The sequence below is a fragment of the Malaclemys terrapin genome, chromosome 5 (genome assembly GCF_027887155.1).
Source record: "Malaclemys terrapin pileata isolate rMalTer1 chromosome 5, rMalTer1.hap1, whole genome shotgun sequence".
Lineage (NCBI taxonomy): Eukaryota > Metazoa > Chordata > Testudines > Emydidae > Malaclemys > Malaclemys terrapin.
This window is the reverse complement of record NC_071509.1, coordinates 18209160-18234273: the sequence shown is the minus strand read 5'-3', so window position 1 is coordinate 18234273 and position 25114 is coordinate 18209160.

The following is a 25114-nucleotide window of genomic DNA, read 5'->3' as shown; positions in this document are numbered from 1 at the left end:
ATAGATAACCTAATAATAGGTCTTTCCTGTGACACTCTGTGCTCCCAAGCAACACCCTGGCACAGTGGCATAGCCAGCTTCTAAGAGGAGGGGGAGCAAACATAAAAAAGGCGCCCCCCGGCTCCTCCTTTGGCCATGCCCTCTTGGCTCCTCCGGCCCTGCCGTGCCATCTCTGTGGGCCCCCCTCCTCACTCCTCCAGCCGCCATGCTGCTCCCCCCGCTCCTCCGGCCATGCCCGCTGCTCCCCCATGGCTGCCGGCCATGCTGCGGTCTGCCAGCCTGCACCCCCCCTCGCAGGGCCGGCTTTAGCAAGAGCGGGGCCCGATTCCAGCTAGCCCCGCACCTAGGAATTGGGCCACGCTCCGGTCAGGGTCATGGGGCTTGGGTCTGGGCTGGGGCCAGAGCCGGAGATGCCGGGGCCGGGGGTGCTCAGCCAGGGCCGGCACGCTCGTCCGGAACTGGGGCTGGCACCCCAGGGCCCAAGCCAAGCCAGGCCGGAGCTGCTGGGGCCAGAGCCTCTTGGCTGGGGCCGGCCGATGAAGGGAGCCGCTTGGCCCGGGGGGCCAGACTGGGCCGTGCCTCCTCATGCTCCCCCCACTGCCGCCGCCACCCCAGCTTACCTGCTGCCTACCTGCCTGCCTGTTTCAGGCTTCCCGCGAACGTTTGATTCATGGGAAGCAGGGAAGGGGGAGGAGCAGGGGGGCAGAGTGTTCAGGGGAAGGGAGGAGGGGGAAGTGAGCTGGGGGGGTGGGGTGGACAGCTGCTGCAGAGCCCTATTGGGGCGGGGCTAAAGAAAGCCGGCCCTGCCCCCTCGCTCCTCCCGCTGTGCCCGCCGCCTCCCCATGGCTGCTGGACGTGCTGTGGGCCACCAGCCTGCACCTCACCTTGCTCCTCCGGCTGCGGCTGCTGGGCCGCGCTGCGGGCCACATGCCGCACCCCCCCCTTCTCCGGCTGCTTTTGGAAAGGCGGGGGAAGTGGCTGCTTCCCCTGCACCCCGCTAGCTATGCTACTGCCCTGGCACCCTCATATTCACCATTGTCATATAATATGTTTTGTACAAAGTATGCCTTGTGAGGTATCATTCTAAAAGTCTGGATCTGCTTAACATTAATATAATGTTAGCTTGTATGTGAAGTTATGAAGTTTGCTACGTATGTGTTACTGAAAGATATTGTGAAGTTGAAAACTCCCACAGCTAGCCTTTCAGGTACAGCAGTGAAGACGCTAAACAATGCTAATGCCCCATCAGCAAAGACAATGGACCATGGAAAAGGTTTGTCCTCACTTGGAAATGTTTCAGCCAGCCTATGAGTAATGGCTGCTATGACTTAGCAGGGCATGTGACCAAACCACATGACACTGAACTCCATTTTGGTACCTGTATTTTTCCACAAACTGGGCTGGGAACTTAGGTTAGAACAAAGGGTTCCTGCTATATGGAGAAACTATATAAGGTCGGGAGTGACATCGTGATTTGTCTTCAGTCCTCCACAACTCAATACCTGAAAGAATCTCTGGAAGATAAAGGACTTGGAAAGGGGGACCCAAGCTGCAGAGCAGATGCAACTTGTGCCTAAAGAATCTGTAAGCCTTCTTCTATCATCAGTCAGGGTGAGATTATTGCTAATTCAAATCCTATCTATCTAGTACATTAGGCTTAGTTTGTGGTTTTGTTTATTTGCCAGGTAATCTGCTTGGCTCTTTTGCTGTCACTTAAAATCTATCTTTCTGTAGTTAATAAACATGTTTTATGTTTTATCTTAACCAGTGTGTTTTTGAGTGTAGAGTCTGGGAATCTCAGCTTGGTTAACACAGACTTGTTGCATGTCTTCCCCCATTGAGGGGAGAGTGAATTAATTAATGAGCTTGCACCACACAGATCCCTGTGCAGTGCAAGATGGTAAAATTCTGGGTTTATACTGTAAAGGTGCAAGGCTGTATTTTGGTTGTAGCCTCTCTATTGTTGGTTCATGCAGTGGCTGGCCAGCCACTACAGCCTGTATGTAACTCTAGCTGGCTGTGTCCCGGCCTGTGTGAATGCCGGTGCGAGTGTAGGACCGGGAGTGGTCTGCAGCTTGTCACAGCAGCACAGTGTGAGAGGGAACACAGGTTGGTGAGTCAGAGGGCTCAATGGTACCCCACTTCCAGGTTGCATACCAGGGGTAGTATGCTTCTGTTACTAAATACAGAAATATCAGCAACTGAAGGAATGGTCTTAAAGAAACCCTGAAGAAACTGGAGTTTTGTTCTCTAATGAGGCACCTGAAATGTTTTAGTATGTTTTCTATAATAAAAAACACTCGAGCAATGCCAATATTGGCTATTTAGGGGACGTTAAAGAATTATAGCAACATGAGTATCTGAGAGCTAGGTTGTACGCCAGAAAGATCATTTGAATGTAAACTCTTTATCTAACGATCACCCTAGTATCTAGGCATGTCTGTAACTTGGCAAACATCAGCATCTTCCAGCATTACTCACTTTTCTATAGGAAATTGCCAATTCTCTATTGGAAAATTTACCTTGCCTACTAAGTCTGGTGCCCCTTTGTAGTCCTAGATGTGCCAATTAGCCTGAATGTTTTGATGAATAAATAGCAAGGCTTGGTGAAACTTTTTTGTTGACAAAAAAAATGCAGATTTGGTGACAAACTTTTTGCAAATTTGTGTTGATGATGCTGAATCGTTCGCTTAAGAAATGAACAAAAACAATTCTGAAAATATAAAAATGTTTCATTTGAAATTTTCTATACTAAACATTCAGATTTTTCAGTTTGACATACCTTTTCATGTCAACATTTATTTAATTTTATTTAAAACAATGTTTTAAAATGGTTGAAATTGAAGTGTTTAGATTTTGTTGAAAAGTTTTTTTTGACCCCAAACTAATTATTTTTCAACTTTTGATTCATGGAAAATTTCAGAATTTTTCATTTTCTGCCTCACCTGAAACTTTTTTTTTAACCTTTAGAAACCCATTATTTATCCAGCTCTAATAAATACTGGTTTGTTCTGATGCTTTGCGGACTTCTTGTCTGATTTACTTTATACTTGGTGGGCTGTCCAAGGATTTGTTTCCAGTCATAATATCCCTACAATTTCTCGCTTAAATGATTCTCTTTGCTTCCAAAGCCAATATGAAATTTGTTTTCTTTTACTTTGTATAAGATTGTGTAATATGGTTTGCAGATAATCATGTAATAGCACCTACCATGCCCTTCATTTCTGGAATAAGGACTTCAGTGTGGAGCAATTTCTCAGGTTACACAGTGCAGAGGGAATGGTTAGATGGGATGGCCTTCTTGGGATTGCAGAAAGAAGCTGCTATTGTATTCGGTGCATTCATACAATATTGTGTGAATGCATGCCAGTCCTCATTATTATCACTATTCCACTATGTCAATTGTATCTTACAAGCGCTGTAATCCTGATTTTTCTGAAAAAGCTCAATAAAAAGTTAATTAAAAAAGATGTTCCTTGAGGTGGGTAAGACGCTCTCCCGACCTAGGAAGAGCAACAGAGGAAAAAGCTTAATCCCGTCTCTTCAGTCTAATGGATCTTAGACATAAAAATGAGTTATTAATTCATTTAATGCTGCTCCAGATGATCTAAGTACAAACTAGGGCATCCCACTATGGGAAGTAGGAGACATGGCAGGAGGCAAGGAATGCCATTCTAGGCTTTGTACAGTATGGTAGCCCCCAATCTAGGAGAGAACTACCCTACTGTAATAGTCAAGAGGGTCAAAAGAAAAGAACCTCAATAGATTGTGCATGCTTCATCAACGTGAGCAGGTGCAGTCTCTTACAAGGCATTAGAAAAGGAACTCAAATTCCTACTTGCATTGCAGATGTATTATATAGGCACTGGGGTTCTGTTGTCTTTTAAATTACAAAAATTTGAGTGGCAGGCTGGTCTTGTTATTGAACTGGACAAGAACTCACAAGATCCGGGTTAAATTCCCAGCCCTGCCACAGACTTAGTGTTGCCCTGGGCAAATCACTTAATCTCTCTATACCTCAGATCTCGATCTGATCTTCAAATCCCACCTGCTCACATTTATCTGCCTTGTTTATTTCAACTGTAAGCTTGAAGTGGCCGAGAATTGCCCAGAGAGGGAGAATACATGATGGAGTGTGCTGCTATGAAGTTCTTATTGCACTTATTGGGGAGACTAGAAGGTATGCCCTGTGGCTCTGCCACTCATATCTTATGCAGACATCCCAAACTCAGGGCAATAAGAACTTTCTAAGCACTCCAAACTGCCAAATGGCTTCCTTATGCCATATGTTGTTCATTGCTTGTCACATGTTTGTTATCATTCAGTTCTTTTACACTGAATCCATCCATCCAGGGTATGAGCAGCCTTCTCTAATTTGAAGTCCAGTTATTTGGGAAAGAACAGTGCAGTTGGTCTCTGGGTGAACTGAGCTCCAGTGAATTTAAGAACCAACTCCTGAAAGCATGACTCATGGCCTCTCCAGATATACTCTAGTAGAATGAAATCTGCAATAACACTCTGGTCAACGTATTAGGATGGCCAACAAAACTTGTTTTCCCCCCAATGTCTCCAATGATCTAGTGGGCACTAATACGGTATGTCAATTTAAATGAGAATGAAAGTAAGCTGCTTCCCAGTCAGGCCTCAGTGAGAGTGGAAGGGGAAAGAAAGTAATATTTCTTGTGTTGACAATGACATTTGTAACTAGAGAGAGATTGTTTCTGTCTTGTAACCTTACAGCATAATGACAAGTTGAAGTTCTCCAGCAGACGCTGCTTGAGCTGTTATGAATTACAAGCTAGCAGAGTGTTCTCCAGAGCTTTACATTGACAGTTTGTTTGATAATGTGACACCCAAATGCCCTATTCTTCCAATAAAACGCAATTGATCTTGCTGTGTTCTTTTTAACTGGGTTGCTCAGGGCTAGAATTTTGGTGTGAACATGAGAATAAGGCTCATTCAGCAAAGTGCTAAGACCTCAAAGCTAGTTTTGGCACAACTGGCCAAAAATGAAGGGGAGCATACACCAGTGCTTTCATACTAAACACAATCCAAAATGCTTCAGAAAGCAACATGTTAGATAGGCTAGATCAGCCTTAGCATACTTCACAACTCAGACACTACCGTGCACATTAGAACCTGTTATTTCTAGAGAGAGGATTCCACTGGCCAGGACACTGGAATCTTTCCCAGGAGATCTAACTTCTATTCCCAAATCCACCAGAGATAAGGAGACCCAGTGGATTCTAATGGGGGGCCTCCCTGCAGAATACAACAGGAATGGGCATTCTTTCAGCCTACTTCACTGACCCATGTTATAATATGGAGACCAGACTTCTCTCCCTTCACATGAATGAAATGAAAAGACAAGACTGTAATGGCAGAAAAGTCTGGAAATGCAAGGTTATCACAGAGCACTTAATTCCCTTAGAATTCTTTCACTCAGAGAGTCCTTGATAAGCTAGGCTGTAAGTCTACAGTGCTCCAGCCTGCTGCACACTAACTGTCCGTGGGGACCCTACTATTGTGCACTAAAAGTTCCTTAGTGTGCTTTGACCTACTGCCACTAGGGAAATTTAAGTGCCTGGTAGCAGAGTCCACATGGACAGCTAGTGCATGGCGGGCTAGTAAGCTGTAGATTTACACCCCAGTTTGCTGTGCACTAACTCTCTCCGCATAGACATGGTCTCAGTGTAACTGAGTCTAACTTATACCTCTGAATGTGGCCTACCATCTCTTTACTTTAGGTTCATCCAATCCACACTTTATGGGATATCATGGGAAAATATTCTCCTATTGTATTTCTGTCTCCAGGCTTGGTAGACACTTCTGCTTTGATACATGGATGCCCGGATGCTGAAGGAAAATGTAAAGATAAAATAAGAACAGCAAGGTTTCATTATCACTGTACACTTCCTTTCTCCACAGCTGCTGTTGGACTAGAGCCCAGGAGTTCCAGAAAAGACCACAGATGTGTCTCCACAGAGTTCCAGCGCAACAGTAACATCTGGAGTCCCTGAAGTGTCCCCACAGTAGGAGGTCAGAGACACGAAGCAGCAGAATGAGCCACAGCAGCTGCAAACTTACTAGGGCAGAAAGGACAAAGATAATTTATCTTCCTGTTATGGAGGATGGTGTCTGGGTTTTGGTAGCCCCAGATCCTGGAGAACAGGTCACCAGCATGGTGCGAAGCACAGAGAATGAACAAGGAGAATAACTCTCCAATGGATGGAGTAGAAAATTAGCAAGAGAAATTTGCTGTGCAAGAGCAGTGGGAATACCTCAATGGAGGGTCATCTTAGAGACAAGCTGAGGAGGTGAGTTTTAGGTCTGGATGACATGAGACTACTGTTTAGGAACTGAGGTTAAGAATGAATGAGGACTGGGATCTGAATCCAAATCCCAAGGTTCCAGAATCTCTCATGAACTATCAGTCCAAAGTGAGATCAGGTAATCTCAGGAGATTTCAACCAATCTGGGCTGAAATCTCACTGTTTTGTTCACATCCAAACTAGAAATGGGAATTTGCCCCCTTTTAGTTTTGCATCTTACTAGAACTTCATGGAAGAGTTCAGATCTAAGCATTAGAACCCAAACCCTCTCTAAGATCCAGTTAGGGGTTCAAGCTGCCATGATACACGCACTGATGACTTTTGTCTCTTCTGTATCAGAAATCCTGGTCTGTTCCAGGTAGAATTCTCTTAGAATCCCAGAACAGAGAAGATAACTTTATGTGCCACACTTAAGAGATTGCAGAAGAACATGATCATCATGCAGGAGGATACTATTAAGAGGATCACTAATGTAACCTAGTATGTACATCTCAGATATAAAAAATCTGCAATTAGAAAGTAACAGTTGATCTCTCAATGGTGAGGCCTTGTTTTGGAAACATATAGGAAGTAAAAATGAGTACAGTCTGCAAGAAAAAGCTAAACATTGAGGCAGTATGTGTGAGAGAGAGTTAAACTGAAGCAAAATAATTACTGTAAGTGGATAGTGAAGAGAATCACACGTGGGAAATTCAGGTCTCTCTCTCTTCAATCAGACAATCCCCCTGCAAATGATCAGCACAAAATTCTCTTTCGTTTGGTCCCAGTCAGTAAGAAAAATATCTATTCACCCTATCTACCTATCGTCTGCATTTCTAAAGTGCCCCTCACTACAGTGCCTAGACTCTGAACGATTAAATAAGGTTGTGACAGATCAGGTGCCAGTTCTTGCCAAGACTGCAGGCATCAGCTGAGCACTGACCAATAAATAGCTGGAAACCAGACCAGCTTACCTCTGTGTTAGTATTGTTCAAGATAGGTATTAGATGTATAAAAATGTGTTTATTGTTTAGATTCTATGAAATGCTTGTACAATTTCACTTGTAATATCTGTATGCCATCCTATAAGGAGATATGTAAGTTTTGCTTTATAACTGTAAAAATGCTTGCTCTGAACCTGTGATTCCAGTCAGGAGTAATGATTCACCATCCATCAAGAAGGACTAACAAAACTAACTGGGCCATTGTGGAACATCATGATACAAAGACTTGGGGTATGTCTACACTGGCACTTTGTCAGCAAAACTGTTGTCGTTCAGGGGTGTTAAAAACCACACCCCACATGACAAAAGTTTTATCGACGAAAAGCGTCAGTGTGAACAGTGATCTGTCAGCAGGAGCGCTCTCCTGCCGACAAAGATGCTGCTGCTCATGCGGGGTAGAAGTTTTTTGTCGGCAGGAGAGCTCTCTCCTGCCAACAAACAGTAGCTAGATTGTGCACCTTTTAGCAGCCCAGCTGTAGCGGCACAGCCATATTGCTAAAAGCTGTGTAGTGTAGTCACAGCCTATATTAATGGTCCTCTTGCACCCATGAAGGTACGATATGCAAGAAAGCCGTCCCATCAGTTTGAATGCTGGAAGAAGGGGATAAAACAGGGACATAAGAAAATAGTCTCTATTTGCTGTTTGGATTCACAGGGCTGGAGCTAAGAAACAGAAGCAGAGAACCCTAGAGTCAACCTGGGTTAGCCCTAATAGACATTCAGTGCTGATAGATTACTACAACTGTCACATTTAAAGCCATACATGAACTCATTTGTGTGTTTGTTTGCCTGCTTTAACCTGTAAATAAAACTCTCATTGCTTTTTTGTAGTTAATAGATCCCCATTTAATATACTATATAGAATTGGCTACAAGCATTGTCTTTGCTGTGAGATCTGAGGGATAAAGTAACTGGTCTCTTGGGACTGGAAGCAACCTGAATCTTTTGTGATCTTTGGTGTATGGCACCCAACTATCACTGAATCCAGCTGGCCTGGGTGGCAAGATAGACCAGAATGCCCAAGGGGACTCTCTGTGGCTCCCTGGTAAGACTGTTATTGTGCTTCAGGAGTTCACATTTGTTACTGAGTTGGTGAAATCTATTTGTAGACCATACCACTACTTTGCGGGGGAGGCGGGGTCTGCCCTGTTTTTGATAGTCTTGCCTGAGGTTGGCACTTGTGGTAGTAAATCACCCCAGACATCATGACAAAGGTATTTTCACGGGTTTTAGAATAAAATCTCAGTAGGCAGCTGTTGTGAACGTTTCCATTTTATTAGTTTTACACCAATCCCCCAGTGTGAAGGTGGACTCTGAGGTTCTTGTCTGCCTAGAAGGGATATAAACCCTCAAGCTTCAGGCCATGAGCCAAGCACTAACTGATGAGTGTTGGAAAGAAACTTCTCCAGTGGACAGGTTATTTGACAATTGTCCAGTACAGTGTTCCTCGATCTGTTCTCCAAAGCATCTGGTACTGATGACTGTTGGAGCCAGAATACCGGAGTGAATGGACTGCTGCTCTGATCCTCTCTGGCAATTCCTACGTTCCTATCTACTCTCTCCGAAGATGACCAGTGCAGTGTCTTACAGAATGGGGTGTGGTGTCCCGCCACGCTTTTCCTGCGCAAAATGAGTTCAAGTGACTCATGGCCCCTGTTGCACCATGTTGCTAGACAATACTTACTCAAACATGTTTTGCAACCCACGCACTCCTGCCTCTAGAAAACAGTGTGTCAGACTGAACAAAACAGGCCCAGAGGCAAAGTGAATGCAAATACTTTCTCATACAAGTGAAATGGGAAGTAAGTGGAAAAACCCTTAGGAAGATGTAATGGTGCACTCTCCTCACCATTGGGTGGTGCCCCTTTCTGGTGATTTTGGGGATTAGCTCCAGCTGGTTCAGCACCCCTTTCTGGTCTTCCACCTTACTGCTCTGCTCCAACTGCTGTACCGCAACTACACCTGTTTTGTGACTTGGCCCTCCGACCAGGTCTCCCCATGATTTCACCTTCCGGGGGAGTGTTTCAAAGTCTCTCTGCACAAGCAGCACCAGGCAGTCCCCATGCCCACTTCCCTATATCACACCTGCAGTGACTCAGGCAGTCTTCCCATTCACTAGGGTTGCCAACCCTCCAGGATTGGCCTGGAGTCTCCCAGAATCGGCATCGATCTCCCAGTGATTATTGAAAGCAATCTAGGAGATTTTAATAGGATATTTTAAGAAAATGACATTATATCATATTTGGGGGGAGGGAGGGAGAAATCTCCCAGCATAGCTTCAGTCAGAGTTGGCAGCCATACCATCCACTGCCCCAAGCAGTACCACTCTGCAGTGGATGTCAGGGGAACTCAGGCCCACCCTCCATTCTGGGTTCCAGTCCAGGGGCTTATTATAGTGAGCAGTTAAGGTCTGAAACTTCGCCAATCCTACCGCTCTCTTCCCTGGACTACTTCCTACCATGCTTCTTTAAGCTCCTCCTTCACCTGTAACACTGCCCTACAGCCAAAATGCTTCTGAAATAAATGTAGTCAAACTTTACTAATTCTGGGTCACTGAGAATGAAAATGATGCTTAAAATTGTTGATTGGCTCTAGTTTTCAAGATATGCTATTGGGTCAGTATATACGACCCTTGACTTGGGAATGGCGGAGGATAAGTGAGTTATAAAGGGAAGGGATCTCAATTTAAACCAGAAATGACTAAAATACATCTTTGACTGGATCTATGACTGGGTTTGGACAGTACTTGCTTTTTAGGCAAAACAATGAATGATGCAATCTGAAGCTGGTATTGCGTCATACATGATATGAATTGCATCATGTTATTCCTAGAAGTCATGGATGATGCAATCCTAATGAAGCTTACATCACTCTGCTGAACGAATTTCCCTATATCAGCTCTAGAAATCATACAGTGTCATTCTCTCTTATTTGTCAGTGTTTGATTTTGCAAAGGGACACATTTCTGTTTAGCCAAAGTGAGCAGAGATGCCTCGTACTTGTGTGAACAGTGCAGATAACTTCTGCTATGTTTGTGGTGAAGTGATTTTTGCATCACAAAAGCGCAGTATAACCACTCTGGTTAAGAAAGCCTATCACCTTTATTTTGGCTGCAAAATTGGAGATCAGGACAAGAGATGGGCCCCACACATACGCTGCAACACTTGTGCAACAAATCTTTGCCAGTGGTTGAACAGGAAAAGGAAATCTATGCCTTTTGCAGTGCCAATGATATGGAGAGAGCCAACAGATCATACCAGCAATTGTTACTTCTGCATGGTGCCTCCAGTTGGAAGAAGAAGAAAAAGTGTCAAAGAAGAAAAAGTGTACTGTGCATTATCCAAACATTCCATCAGCTATACGCCCAGTACCCCACGGAGAAGGACTGCCGGTTCCTGATGCACCAGAATCATTCTCACTTCAGTCAGACGAGGAAGAGGAAGAGGATGAAACTTCTGGTCCTGAACCATCAATGTCACAGGACCCACATTTTCTCCCATCCTCCTCCTCTGAACCACACCTCATAACACAAGGTGAACTGAATGACCTTGACAGGGATTTAGATCTACCCAAGAGTAAGGCAGAGCTGTTGGGCTCCAGACTACAGCAGTGGAATCTCCTGGCAGGTGATGTTAGGGTTTCCATGTTCCGTGACCGTCAAAAGGATCTTGTCCCATTCTTCTTCATGGAAGGTGATCTTGTAGCCTGCAACAACATCGATGGTGTGATGGCACGTTCACGATCCAGATGAGTGGAGACTGTTCATTGATTCATCGAAGACGAGTCTTAAAGCTATTTTACTGCATAATGGCAATGTTTTGCCATCAATTCCAGTTGGTCATGCAGTCCATATGAAGGAAACCTATGACAACATGAAACAATTTTTGAGGTGCATAAACTATGACCAACATCAGTGGCAGCTTTGTGGCGATTTGAAGATTGTTGCTCTCTTGCTTGGTCTGCAGACTGGATACACAAAGTACTGCTGTTTTCTCTGCGAATGGGATAGTCGTGCAAGAGATTCCCACTACATCAAGAAAGATTGGCCACTCTGACAGTCATTGGAGCCTGGGAGGAAAAGTGTTCCGCATCCACCACTTGTTGAATCAAGGAAGATTTTGTTACCACCATTACACATCAAGCTGGGTCTGATGAAGAACTTTGTCAAGGCCATTGACAAAACAGAAGCAGCTTTCAAGTACCTCCATGGAAAATTTCCAAGGTTAAGTGAAGCTAAGATAAAGGAAGGTGTCTTTGTTGGTCCTCAGATTTGTGAACTTCTTCGAGATGATGCATTTGACCATGCACTGCGTGGCAATGAAAAGACGGCATGGAAAACCTTCCAGTTAGTGGCAATAAATTTTGTCGGAAACAAGGCAGACAACTACAGGTTGTTGGTGGAAAACCTCCTCAAGGCATACAAAAGCCTTGGTTGCAACATGTCACTAAAGATACATTTTTTGCACTCTCATCTAGATTTTTTTCCACCGAACTGCGGAGCAGTGAGCGACGAGCACGGTGAGCGATTTCACCAGGACATTGCAACAATGGAGAAACGCTATCAGGGCAAATGGAGCCCATCAATGCTTGCAGACTATTGCTGGACAGTGACAAGAGATGCTCCATTTAATGAATACAAGAGACAAGCCAAGAAGCGCCGAGTAGACACTGAATAGGACTAAACTATGTACATAATAATTTTTTGCCTTTTGTTTCATAATAAATTTTATTTATATAACCCTTTTGCTGATTTTTAAAGTGTCACATAAACAGGACAGGTGAAATATTATCATGTAAAGCAACCATAAACACATGAAAAGACCTAGGTTTACAATTTATGATTAAAACTCTACTATCTACACAGTATACATAGACATAAAATGTAAAAACTTAAATATCTTAGAAACAGTAGCCAATCAGTTGTTTTAATTGTCATATTTGAATTCAGCACATCAAAATACATAATAAATAGCACATTTTATCTCTGACGCAGACGACTTCTCAAAAATTGTAGACCAGTGTAATCAGACTCCTCTTTCCTAGGCCCACAAAAACCCTTCCTCATGGGTTCCTACCCCTTTTCTCAGAAGTTCCTATCTCCCCTGGCTTCTCCCTTACCTCAGGTAGAGAGACTGCTGGCTTCCTCCCTGTCACCCCCACCCTCCCACTGTTACCAGCCGCCTGACTTTATAGAAGCCCCACCTGTTCCCTCACAGGTGAACTTCCTTTTAATTATCACCCTGCATACTAAATCTCCCCCACTTGTAGTTTAATTGGCTGATTGGGCCCACCTGGCCTAATTCAGCTCTTGCAGGGCTGGTGTGGGGAGCACTCCCCATCTCAGAAGGTCACAGCTCTGTGGGTGCCTTTTCTACAAGCACTACTCTGGCAATGTCCTTAGAAACCTGCTACACATAGGCCTGGTCTATACTATAGAGTTAGGCCACACACTACAGAGGTAGGTCTCAGACCAGCCAGTACAATCTTTAAGCATCAATAAATATTTAACTTGCCTCCCGAGGTCTTTTGATCATTTTTAGCTTTTGTTTGTTTGTAAACAATGGAGCAAACTGTTGTAAGAATTGTGCAAGACAGCCCATGGCAAGTATGCCAGGCCATTGCTTTTGCACACCGCCACAACTTGCTAAACAAGCACAGGCATTTTCCAAGAACAATGAGTGTTAAGTGTCCTCTGGCAAAGGCTTGTAACATCTGCCTCCTTTTAAGTCCTTCAGTTACAGATATAAAGTACTCAGACAGTGGCCATCAAATGTTTGTTTAAAAGTACATTCCCCTGGGAGTAATTCTCTCTGGGCTCCTCCACCACAACTATCTCTCCTGTGCTTTCCTGTATTGTAAGCAGAGAAACAATGTATGCTCACACCAACTACTATGCTATCAGAGATGTTTGGTGCTGTAGGATGACATGCTGAACTCTCATCATGCCAGGCTAGGCCCTGAACACATTTATCACCTTATATTTGTGAAAATGGACTTTGCAGTGTTGAATTGAAGTTGTCAGTTGTGTGGTTAAAGTAAGTGCCCTGAGAAAGGTAACATTGTCTAAAAGATGCAGGAGACTGCTTGTGTAGTCTATGAAAGTGAATTTTAGTGCACAAAGAAAGTGACAGCCTTGGAGACTGAAGTCCTCTGTGTAGCCATAGAATTGATACAACAAATACAGTGGCACTGCTTCTCCTCGCAGGCTTCGACCTGGTCCTGGAGGGACCATCTCTACGACTGAGAGGGTATTTCATTCTCTGTATCTGTTCAGTCCTTGGCCTATTAATAATGTGGATCCTCTCCCAAAGAGAATTATATTGAGACCTTTAATTCCTCTCAAACAAACCATGATGTGGTCTTTTTAATTGCTCAAGCAGGAAAAAAAACAAACCCCCCAAAAGATACTCAAGTACAAATTAGGGCCAGATTTTCCAGGGCTCACCACCCACAACTACGTGCAGATTTTCAGAAGAGTTCAGCTCCTATTTAATCACTTAAACAAGAGCTGGATTTTCAAAAATGCTCTGCACCGCCTGTTGTGACATTTATGGCCAGATTTTCGGTTAAGATCAGCAGCCAATGTGCTGAGCTCTTGTTCATTCTGGTGCTTAAACGGGAGTTGAGTTCTTCAGAAAATCTATCCTTTAGTGTGTGCTGAAATCTAGCACTTCTCAAGCACTGCAATGTGTAAGCCAGCTGCCATTTACTAGTGTGAGCTTCTGGGCAACTGGACCCTGCATGGTCATTGAAGTCAAGAGGTGTCTGAACGGGCACAGGAGTCTACTAACCTAGATCCAGTTTCAAAATATGTCCCTCTCTTCCGTGAGCTCAAACCTGAGTTAGGCACGTTCAACGTTGATATAGTCAAATAAAAACGTGTTTCTCACATCCCAGGTTTAGCTTAACATTAATTAAAACACCGCACAGCACTCTTCTCTTTGCTCTTTGATAATTGTACGGGTTTGATGCTGTTTTGAAAATCATGCTGGTCCTGAATACAAAATCATTGCCTTGGGTAGGAATCCAATCAATGCAAGGGCCTTGGGTAGGAATCCAATCAATGCAAGGGCCTTGGGTAGGAATCCAACAGAGGAAAGCCTAGACCTGTGCATATCCCTGTCCAGCATGGTTTCCACTGGAATCTCTATATGACATCCATGTGTTAGCCTTGGTGGAAAATTGAGATACAGCCATGCTATACGCCCAGAGTACGAAACTCCTTTCCAAAGCAGCACCACACAGCCGGCAGAAGAGTGTAGGAGGACTGCTCCACTGGGGCCATCTCAGAAACAGGATCTTTCCTGCTTCCTGTTAATTATGCATTGACAGAAGTGTGGCGTTTATGACATCAAATACACAAGCATTTCAGTAACTCTACTGGTGAGCATTTCAAAGGTCAAGGTGTTAAAATGACCATTTCTCATCCCTTTAATGGTCAAGAGCCTGGGCAGTAATTTATATGACTCATCAGTTTGTTGCATTTTTAAACGTGCCGTATGGCAGTGATGAAGTGCAATACAAATATAGCGAAATGCCTAAGATTCCAAATCTGCAGGGTGATCACATTTGACAGTTACCTTCCCACTCCTCCCTAAAAACTGAAAGAATCTCCTGGAACAAATGTGAAGCCCTTGTGAGATATGATGAACCAGGCAGCCAGGAACTGTGGCATGTCTGCAGAGTGGTGGTTTGACTAGAGCCCCTGTTATCATTCCATGCTATTGAGCAGAGAAAGTTAAACCAGGCCTCCCTTTCCTACAGGTTGGAGGAATTATTGGGTAGATGCTGGTCAGCAATTACTTTTTACACTAACTAGGAAAATAACCCTGCTCCTTCCTACATCTACTTTCTGGTGGGAACTTGGGACCATTTTTAGAAGCTTTAAAAACAGCCAGGGAGGTTACTTTCAAATTGATTTATATCCAAGGCTGGTGGATATTTCTATTGAGCAGAGAAAGTTAAACCAGGCCTCCCTTTCCTACAGGTTGGAGGAATTATTGGGTAGATGCTGGTCAGCAATTACTTTTTACACTAACTAGGAAAATAACCCTGCTCCTTCCTACATCTACTTTCTGGTGGGAACTTGGGACCATTTTTAGAAGCTTTAAAAACAGCCAGGGAGGTTACTTTCAAATTGATTTATATCCAAGGCTGGTGGAAAAATTTCTAACTAAACCGTTTGACAGAAAGTTGGGATTTGAACAAAACTTCCTTTTTTAAAAAACTGCCTGCTTTCCATGGAAAATTTGGGTCTTTCCATCAAAATAGGAATGCCCGAAAAGCAACAATTATCAGTTCTGACCCCAAAACCAAAATATTTAGGCTAAAAACCAAAATATGTAGATTCTGAAATGCCATGGTGGTGCCTCATGGGAGTTGTAGTTTGGGTGCCTCCTGCTCATTTTCCCCTCTATGGCCAGGCTCTTCAGCCAGCCTTAATTTCTCATTATGCACTGAGGCTGTGAAGCTGCTATAATGCACCATCTCCCTCACCAAGAAGCTTCTTTAGAAGCATTATTCTTTAAAGGGTTGAACCAAAAATCTCTTCTTTAAAACTTTTGAGCCTGATTCTCAATTGTACTAAGGCTCCTTTACACCACTCTGGCTGTGTAAAGGGGCCTTGGTGGCAGAAGTTATATTTACTATCACTTTAAGGCCCCATTACAATGATGTTAAGGGGGCTTCATATAAATGAGACGCAGGCCCATTATATTTGTTTCTCTTCACCGTAATGTAAATTAGCATTATTTTGGGTATATTCATTATTTGCACAATATTACAATAAATTAACCCACCAAACTTATTTAGCATACAATAAGTTAGCCAACTAACATGATAAATCTAATCACTTCATTCCATTAATGGGCCCCAGCCCTTACACACAGAATGGGCATTTAGGGGAGTTTCTTATCACTTATCTTACTGATTCTTTTTAGCAGTTTTAAAGTTTCCTTAACCATGGTATTTTCATGTTGTAAAGATCTGTACTAGAGACACAAGAATTACTGACTATAGGAAGTGATGGATGGATAGACAGATAGAATGCACGCAGGAAATCATCTCTGAGTTGTTTTGTGTGTTTGGTTTTGAGACAAACTACACAAGATCGCACTTAGCAGGCAGGCAACACCAGGCAACATAACAAAGCATCACAGAAGGTAGAGTGGTTTTCTACAGCAGCTCCGTAAGCTTATTTTCACAGAACCTGCCGATACAAAGAACCTGCCGATACACTTGTGACTGTAGTTGTGGTAAGGAGCATCCAAGTACATGATGTCTCTACACAAATTACAACATCTTAGCTGCACTGCAGTTGGCTTAAGGTTTGGTTTTATACAAAATGTTGTACAGCAGCCAAACTATGTCCTATGGCTCTGTGTTAAAACACACACAGCAAACATTAAGCACAGCAAAAGGCTGTGCCAAGATTTGCATGTGTGACAACAAATGTGTTTTAAGGCAACCTATGCACTGAATATCTTTAACCTTTACAAGGGCTGCAGGATATGGATAGCCTGTGAAGGAGCATTGCCATGGGGTGAAATCTTGGTGACATTGAAGTCAATGGAAGTTTTGCCATTGACTTTCACTGGAGCCCAGATTTCACCCGTATACTGTTCTTCTACATCGCTACTCCACTGAAGATAATGGGCCAGATTCTCAGGTGGTGTAAAATGGCACAGCTCCATTGACTATGACTCCAGTTGAGAATCTGGTCCAATAAGTCCATTCATTAATTTATTTATGGAGGAAAAGAAACACTGTTTCAAACTAGGAGCTTACAAAACCCTACAGTCAGATCAGGAAGATTCCAAAGTAAAGTCCTCAGAATGTGACTTCTCAAAGAAGAATCACATAAACCAGTAAAAGAACCACTGCACGTGAAGCAATTTTAGAATTACATGGAAGAAAGAAGATCGTTTTCAACTGGCTGATCCTCACTTGGAAGGCGACAGTCTTAACAACAAGATCCAGGTTCTCTCCTGTAAACTGATGAGTGACTGAATACACCCCTGTACTCACACCCTACACACTATTGTAATAATCTTTGTACAAAATGTGCCTTGTGAAGTATCATTTGAAAACTAACAACTCACTGGTCAATACTATTATGGTGCAATGTGGGTAGAAACATTATATGTAAAGCTATGAACATAAACTGAAATGATGACTGCAATGTGTTTACCAGACAAGTCTGGGGAGGGGATAAACCTTTTCCTCAAAGATAAAGGACAGGCTGATGCCTCTAGCCAGGTGTCATCAAAGTTGATTGGCAATCCTGTCAAGTAGCCATTCTTTGGAAATGAAAGGGGGCAGGAACAGAGTGATCTGCATTTTAACAAACGACTTGGGAGACCAGCCTTCTATTCCTGTCTCTACCACTGACTTGATGGATGATGTTGGACAAGTCACTTCACCTCCCTGTGCCTCAGTTTCACCATCTATAAAAGAACATAAGAACATAAGAACGGCCATACTGGGTCAGACCAAAGGTCCATCCAGCCCAGTATCCTGTCTACCGACAGTGACCAATGCCAAGTGTCCCAGAGGGAGTGGACCTAACAGGTAATGATCAAGTGATCTCTCTCCTGCCATCCATCTCCACCCTCTGACAAACAGAGGCTAGGGACACCATTCCTTACCCATCCTGGCTAACAGCCATTAATGGACTTAACTTCCATAAATTTATCCAGTTCTCTTTTAAACGCTGTTATAAAGAGCGTTTAAAAGACCTCCTCGGGCAAGGAGTTCCACAAGTTGACTGTGCGCTGTGTGAAGAAGAACTTCCTTTTATTTGTTTTAAACCTGCTGCCCATTAATTTCATTTGGTGGCCCCTAGTTCTTGTATTATGGGAACAAGTAAATAACTTTTCCTTATTTACTTTCTCCACATCACTCATGATTTTATATAAATAAAAAAAATATATAAAAGGTGGATAATGATACAGATCTCCTTTTTAAAGTGCTTTGAGATTTGCTGATGGCAAGTCCCGTATAAGAACTAAGTAATTATTATTGCAAAAGTTGGCAACACCATGCACCCCATGTAAAATTAATGACTTCAGGAGTGAAACTTGTGCAGAGATTAGAGAGCAGGAAGGGAGTGAAAGAGGAAATCAGGACAGAGGAAAAGTCAGAGAGCTTTGAAAAGGAGAACTTCTCAAAAGCTTGAACTTAAGACAGAAGAAAAGTAGGTATGTGGGTTCTGGTGGGATCTTGACTAACTGCTTTGTTTTTGCTGTCACAGCTTCTTATTAGTAATAGAGCTGATCAGAAAGTTATCACAGAAAAAAAGTTTCAGTGGAAAGGACACAAAGCAATTTGTGATTTCCCCACCCTGTTTTCTGACCAGATCTGTTCAGCAACCTTAAGAAATAGTTCTATCAGTAATGGAACCAAAAGTCCATCACCCTTTGTAAACTGAGAGAATAGCAAGCTCCTCTCAAGTGCATCCTTCTCAAAACTTGGTGACATGGCTCAGAAGTAGGGTGACCAGACAGCAAATGTGAAAAACCAGGACGGGGGTGGGGGGGTAATAGGAGCCTATATAAGAAAAAGACCGCAAAATTGGGACTGTCCCTATAAAATCGGGACATCTGGTCACCCTACTCAGAAGTGATAGTTTTCTCTCTTCTCCCAAAATCACTGGCCATGTATTTGCCATTCATAGAAGCAAGGTCAATTAAACATTTTGAAAGTTCCTGAAATACTTGGATATAACTTTTTTTCTCCTCTTCCAGTTTTCAGTTGGGAACCAAACTCAAAGAACCAAAACAATGCAAGACAGCCTGTGTTCTAACCCAGACTGGAAACAATGAAACCCTCCCTGTATGACTTTGAACCCAGTTTAGCAGGTTCAACAGGTTCAGATGGACTTTTTGGACAGGCATCTGACTTGAAATTCTGGCTCCAGTAATGTTGATAACAAAACCCTCATTGACTTCAGAGAAGTGTGGAGAAATTCAGGGCAGAAATACTGGCTTCACTGAACAAAACCCGAACATATGCCATACCTTTTGAGGCTGACCCATTGCTATTCCCTGTCATCCACCTAGATAACCCCGCCACTTCTTACCCCTCCTTAAGAGTGCCCTACTTTTTCACAAGGAGAGCTTACATGGCTTACAAAGATCCTCAAGCTGTGGGACTGTGATAAAATTGAATTTTTTGTTTTAGTTTTCCAGAAAGTATCACTGATTTGTTTCCTCCAGAAATCAAGTGCTGACATCTCACTACATTTATTCACAGCTTGGAACACTAAAGTATGTGGTAACCATTTTTTTTTTTTCCCACTTGGAGAAACATTTTAAAGTACATACACCTACTTATTAGAGTTAACACTCCCTCCCAAAAAGAACCCTTACTTGTTAGATAAAAAAATATATCCACACAATCCAAATCCACAAAATAACAGGCTTTTAAACAAATAAGCACATTTATCCAAAAGAACTCATATCTGCTAAATTACTTGTATAGCCATGTGGTAAATCAGCCCACAGACTAAGTGATACTTGATAGAAAGGACTAGCTGGATATAAAAGCTTAAGTTTCCAGAATGCAGCCAGCATTAATGTTTGCAAAGCTAAGACTCGCTATTTAACATGTTGAATGTGCTTTCCATTTTTGCTTTCTTGCTGCTGCAAGCATCTCATGTCAGCATTCCTTAGAGTCTGCATAATGCACATATATGCTGATCTTTAGCCTCCTTGTCATGTCATCACCCAGACGACAACCGATAGAGGGACATGACACTGATGGGACCGTTTGCCCATGGCAGTGCAGTCAAACTGATGGGCTGCTGCACAACTGTGACACCAAAGAAGACTGTATTTGGGTTGACGCTTTTTCCCCGAACATAAAAACAATTCTCAGAGATTCGATGCAGAAGGAGACAGTTTAGTTTTAGCATCAGCAAAACCACTTCAGGTACTGAAAATTTTGCACCTTGGGGCGTGAAGACTTGATTGCCAGCTTTTCAGCTTTGCTGTTTTCTGTCTCATTATTGTAGGAATTTCCCAAAGGCCCACAAAACCATGGTTCACCCTCTCAGACTGAACTAACTCAGGGATCACGAAAGAAAACAGCAGTTGTCCTTCCCAGTCTCTGTACAACCACTTGGGCCTTGCTTCAAAGGACTGAGATTACAGATGGTACCAGTGCAGGGATATGAGAGAGGACAAAGCCCTTCTAGCACTCTCTCCCCCCATCCTTGTAGGCATAAGTAGGGACAGCTATGATCATTCCCCTCTATTCGACATTGGTGAGGCCTCATCTGGAGTACTATGTACAGTTTTGGGCCCCACACTACAAGAAGGATGTGGAAAAATTGGAAAGTGTCCAGTGGGGGCTGGAGCACATGACTTATGAGGAGAGGCTGAGGGAACTGGGATTGTTTAGTCTCCAGAAGAGAAGAATGAGGGGGGATTTGATAGCTGCTTTCAACTACCTGAAAGGGAGTTCCAAAGAGGATGGATCTAGACCAGGGGTTGGCAACCTTTCAGAAGTGGTGTGCCGAGTCTTCATTTATTTACTCTGATTTAAGGGTTTGTGTGCCAGTCATACATTTTAACGTTTTTAGAAGGTCTCTTTCTATAAGTCTGTAATATATAACTAAACTATTGTATGTAAAGTAAATAAGGTTTTTAAAATGTTTAAGAAGCTTCATTTAAAATTAAATTAAAATGTAGAGCCCCCTGGACCAGGGGCCAGGACCCGGGCAGTGTGAGTGCCACTGAAAATCAGCTCACGTGCCGCAGGTTGCCTACCCCTGATCTAGACTGTTCTCAGTGGTACCAGATGACAGAACAAGGAGTAATGGTCTCAAGTTGCAGTGGGGGAGGTTTAGGTTGGATATTAGGAAAAACTTTTTCACTAGGAGGGTGGTGAAGCGCTGGAATGGGTTACCTAGGGAGGTGGTGGAATCTCCTTCCTTGGAGGTTTTTAAGGTCAGGCTTGACAAATCCCTGGCTGGGATGATTTAGCTGGGAATTGGTCCTGCTTTGAGCAGGGAGTTGGACTAGATGACCTCCTGAGGTCCCTTCCAACCCTGATATTCTATGATTCTATGATCTGAATGAAGGCAGTGGGACTACTACTAAGAGGGAGAGCTGCAGGTCTTGGGACCCTAAAGACATTTTCATGTGAGACCATACAAACTAATGATTGGCTACTATCGAGATCAGGTTTCCAGAATTCATATTTCTATGGTGTGCCAGGCCCTTTGGGCTCAGTAGAGGACTGTTGTGCCAGAGCTGGAAGATCTGTTACTCTGTTAATGGAAGCTGCTGTACAGAACATGACAGCAGAAGCCCAATAATCATAGGATCACAGGACTGGAAGGGACTTTGAGAAGTCTTCTAGTCCAGTCCCCTGCACTCATGGTAGGGCTAAGTATTATCTTAGACTATCCCTGACAGGTGTTTGTCTAACCTGCTCTTAAAAATATCCAATGACAAATTATCTCCAGTGACTAAAAATGTCTAATAAAGCCTAACTCTCTGTTATTCCCATCAGTGGGCCCAGGTTTGTCCACTGAGTGGTACAACGGCCTTGTCCACACCATCCATCCACCCACACACACACAAAGGAGGCTTGTTTTGAAATCCTTTTTTGGCCAACATGGTCTGGTTCCACTGTGGATGGGCTACAATTTGGTTAAAAATAACTTTGAAAATCAAAGTCTAGGAGACTCTCGAAGCCAATAGGGCTACTGGCATAAGTATAGAGTACGTGAGGGCTAGAGCGTGACTCTGACTAAGGGAGCATAAAGTGTCCCTTTACTCCCCTTTATGAATGTCCCTTATACGTGCAGCAACGCAGCAGGGAGAATAGTCATTGCTAGACCATCTGTTCCTTCCTACACATCTGGGTGGGGTGAGGGCGGAGTCTTGGTGCCATCCTCTCCAAAGAGTTGGTCAGTGCAGCTGAGGGAGAAGTAAATTGATCCAGAAATCGGGCTGGCTGGCACAGCGTATTGTCAGCCTGGAACACGAGGTAGCTCTGTTGCTGCACATGCCCCTAGATGCTGCTGGCCCTTACTCAGTGTGCATTGTAAGGTTTGCAGGAGCAGACAGGAGACATCTCATTAAATATCTTACTTCACTGGAAAGCAGTTAAAAAGCACTTGCTTTTTCAATCCAGATGTCCTGGCACCAAGTCTCTATCTGCCTAACTTCCTCATCTGTACAATGCCGAGAATAGCACATCCCCATCCTGTAGGAGCATTGTGAGGATAAGTACACTAAAAGATTGTGAGGTGCCCAGACACCCTGGTCATGGGGGCCATATAAGTATCTTAGATAGGACAACAAAAGAATCATGCTACTTCTGGGTATAGAGAGACCTAAAGCATTAGTATAGTATAGTACAAAGTTTTCTTATTTTCCTTCTCTTCCATATGCTTCTTTGTTGACCCCCAAAGCAATACATCGCTAAACATTGTATAGGCTTTATCAGTTCTGAAGGAGCTATTTATAGAGTCAGGTTTTCTTCAAATATCTTTTTTTTTTATTGTGTAGTTATGTACAGCCCCTCATAAAACAGAGTAATAAAGCTGGCCTTTCATTGCGTTCCAGCTGAATACCTTAGCCAAAGAAAGACAGCATAAAAAAATCAATCTCTGTGCCTTAGCTATAGGCATATTTTGCCAGCCAAACTGATCTTTTTTTTAAATGTGTAATGAAATCAACATGTATTTTTATAGATAATGAAACCAAGTGTATATTTTAAAATATTAACTCCATTTGCTTTTACATCTTACATCTCCATCTTGCTCTTTACATCTCCTAATAAAAATATTTATTTTTGTGTTTAGTTTAATATAATGAAAATGAAAGCTCTTCATTCAGGTTTTATCAAGCCAGTGCTTATTACTCCCATATGTGAGGGTAACAATCAAATCAATCTAGCAGTTCATTCTCCTCCTTTTCATCTGATTAGGGAAAGCTTATTTTCTTTGCAACAAGCATGTGCAAGGGACTTGGCCCACCAATCACCACTGGACCCGGAGGGTTAAAAAAAGTGATCTACTAAAGTGATCTATTCTGTTTGTAGGGCACACGGGGTGACCTTTTCCCCATGCATCAAAACAAAACAAATGATCTGTTACAAAATGAAGGAATTAAAAGACTATACCACTGAAACAAGGCTTCCTGATTTCAGCTGCACTGCTGGGCTTGGACCTTTGCTCATGCCGGTATTCCCATCACAGGCTATGCTTTAGCAGTCATTGAAAACAGTGGCCAAACTCCTATGGATTTCAATGGGATCAGGTTCTAAGCAAATAGGGCTACTTGTGTGAAGGAATTTGGCAAGAACGGATCCTTTAGCATTCATGTGTCTCAGCATGTTGCAGTCTAGTTTTCATTTGGGATAACCATAAGGTTATTTTGAATTGCATTTGACTTCAATGCACTAGTATTTACAGTAGGCTTTGAAATAGACTATTTAAAGAGAGACATGCTCAAGTCATGAAATTCAATTGGATCCAGAGCTAGGGTGACCAGACTGCAAATGTGAAAAATCGGGACAGGGGGTAGAGGGTAATAGGAACCTATATAAGAAACAGACCCCAAAGTCGGGACTGTCCCTATAAAATCAGGACATCTGGTCACCCTATCTGGTCACCCTATCAGAGCCAAACTTCTCTCAAACTGGGATGGAGTGAGAGAAGCATGAGGTAGGTAGAGTTTTCGAGGTTTTTAAAAAAAAATCTTTACAAACATTAAAGCCCCAATTTAGCAAATCATCCCTGCTCAGAATAGACTATTAATATGTGTTTAAAGCAATGTCAGGGAGACTTAACGCACATGCTTAAATGCAATCCTGAACAGAAAGGGCGTTAAACATGGGTTTAAGTACTTACCTAAGGTCTTGATCCTGCACCATTGAAACCCGTGGGAGTTTTGCTATTGAATTCAATGGGTGCAGAACAGGGCCTAAATGAGCTAGACTCTGATTTGGCAAAGGACTTAATGTGCCTAAGTGCTTTGCTGAATCATCTCCTAACTGATTTGCCTTCAAACATTCTCTATGAGGTAGATAACAATCTTTATTGCCCCCCGTTTATAAATGGGGAAACTGAGTCACAGAGCAGTTGAGTGACTTGTCTAAAGCCACAGAAGGAGCCAGAGTAAGAGATGGGATTTAAAACAAGGAATTCTTACCATCTTGTTTTAGTCACTAGACTGTCTCATCTAGGATAGATAATTTGGGGAAATAAATGCAGTTTTTTCCTAAGGTGTAATATTTCAGGCTATAACATGAAACTGGGTCTGGAGGGAGGAAGAAATAAATGCAGAAAAAACCTTTTAAGTGGCACATAAACACATGAAAATAGATCTCACACTGAAAGGGAAAATGACTTGGCTATTCATGGGTGATCCCCACCTATTTACACAGGGATGCATGATGCCCTTTTTGGGGGTGCACTTTCCCTTTTAAACTCAGTGTAGTTTTGCACTATAGACAGGCCACTTAAGCCACTATAAAAAATATTTGACAACCACATAAGCATGAGAATGCATTGGCCAAATCATTTAAAACGTTGTCACAAATGTAAAACAAACACCAGGACCAGAACAAAAACAACAACAAAATCAGTAGCAAGGGAATCATTCTACAAGTTATTCTTTAATACCTAAGTGAAGCTAAGCTACTGAAGTATGTTACCAAACCTGCTTGAAAGCAACAAGCATTACAAGTTAGAGCAACATAGTATCTTGTTCAAAGGTATTTCTGCTTCAGAAGAAGGTGGCGGAAAATATACAAAAAAAAAGCAATGAGATAAACCTCTTT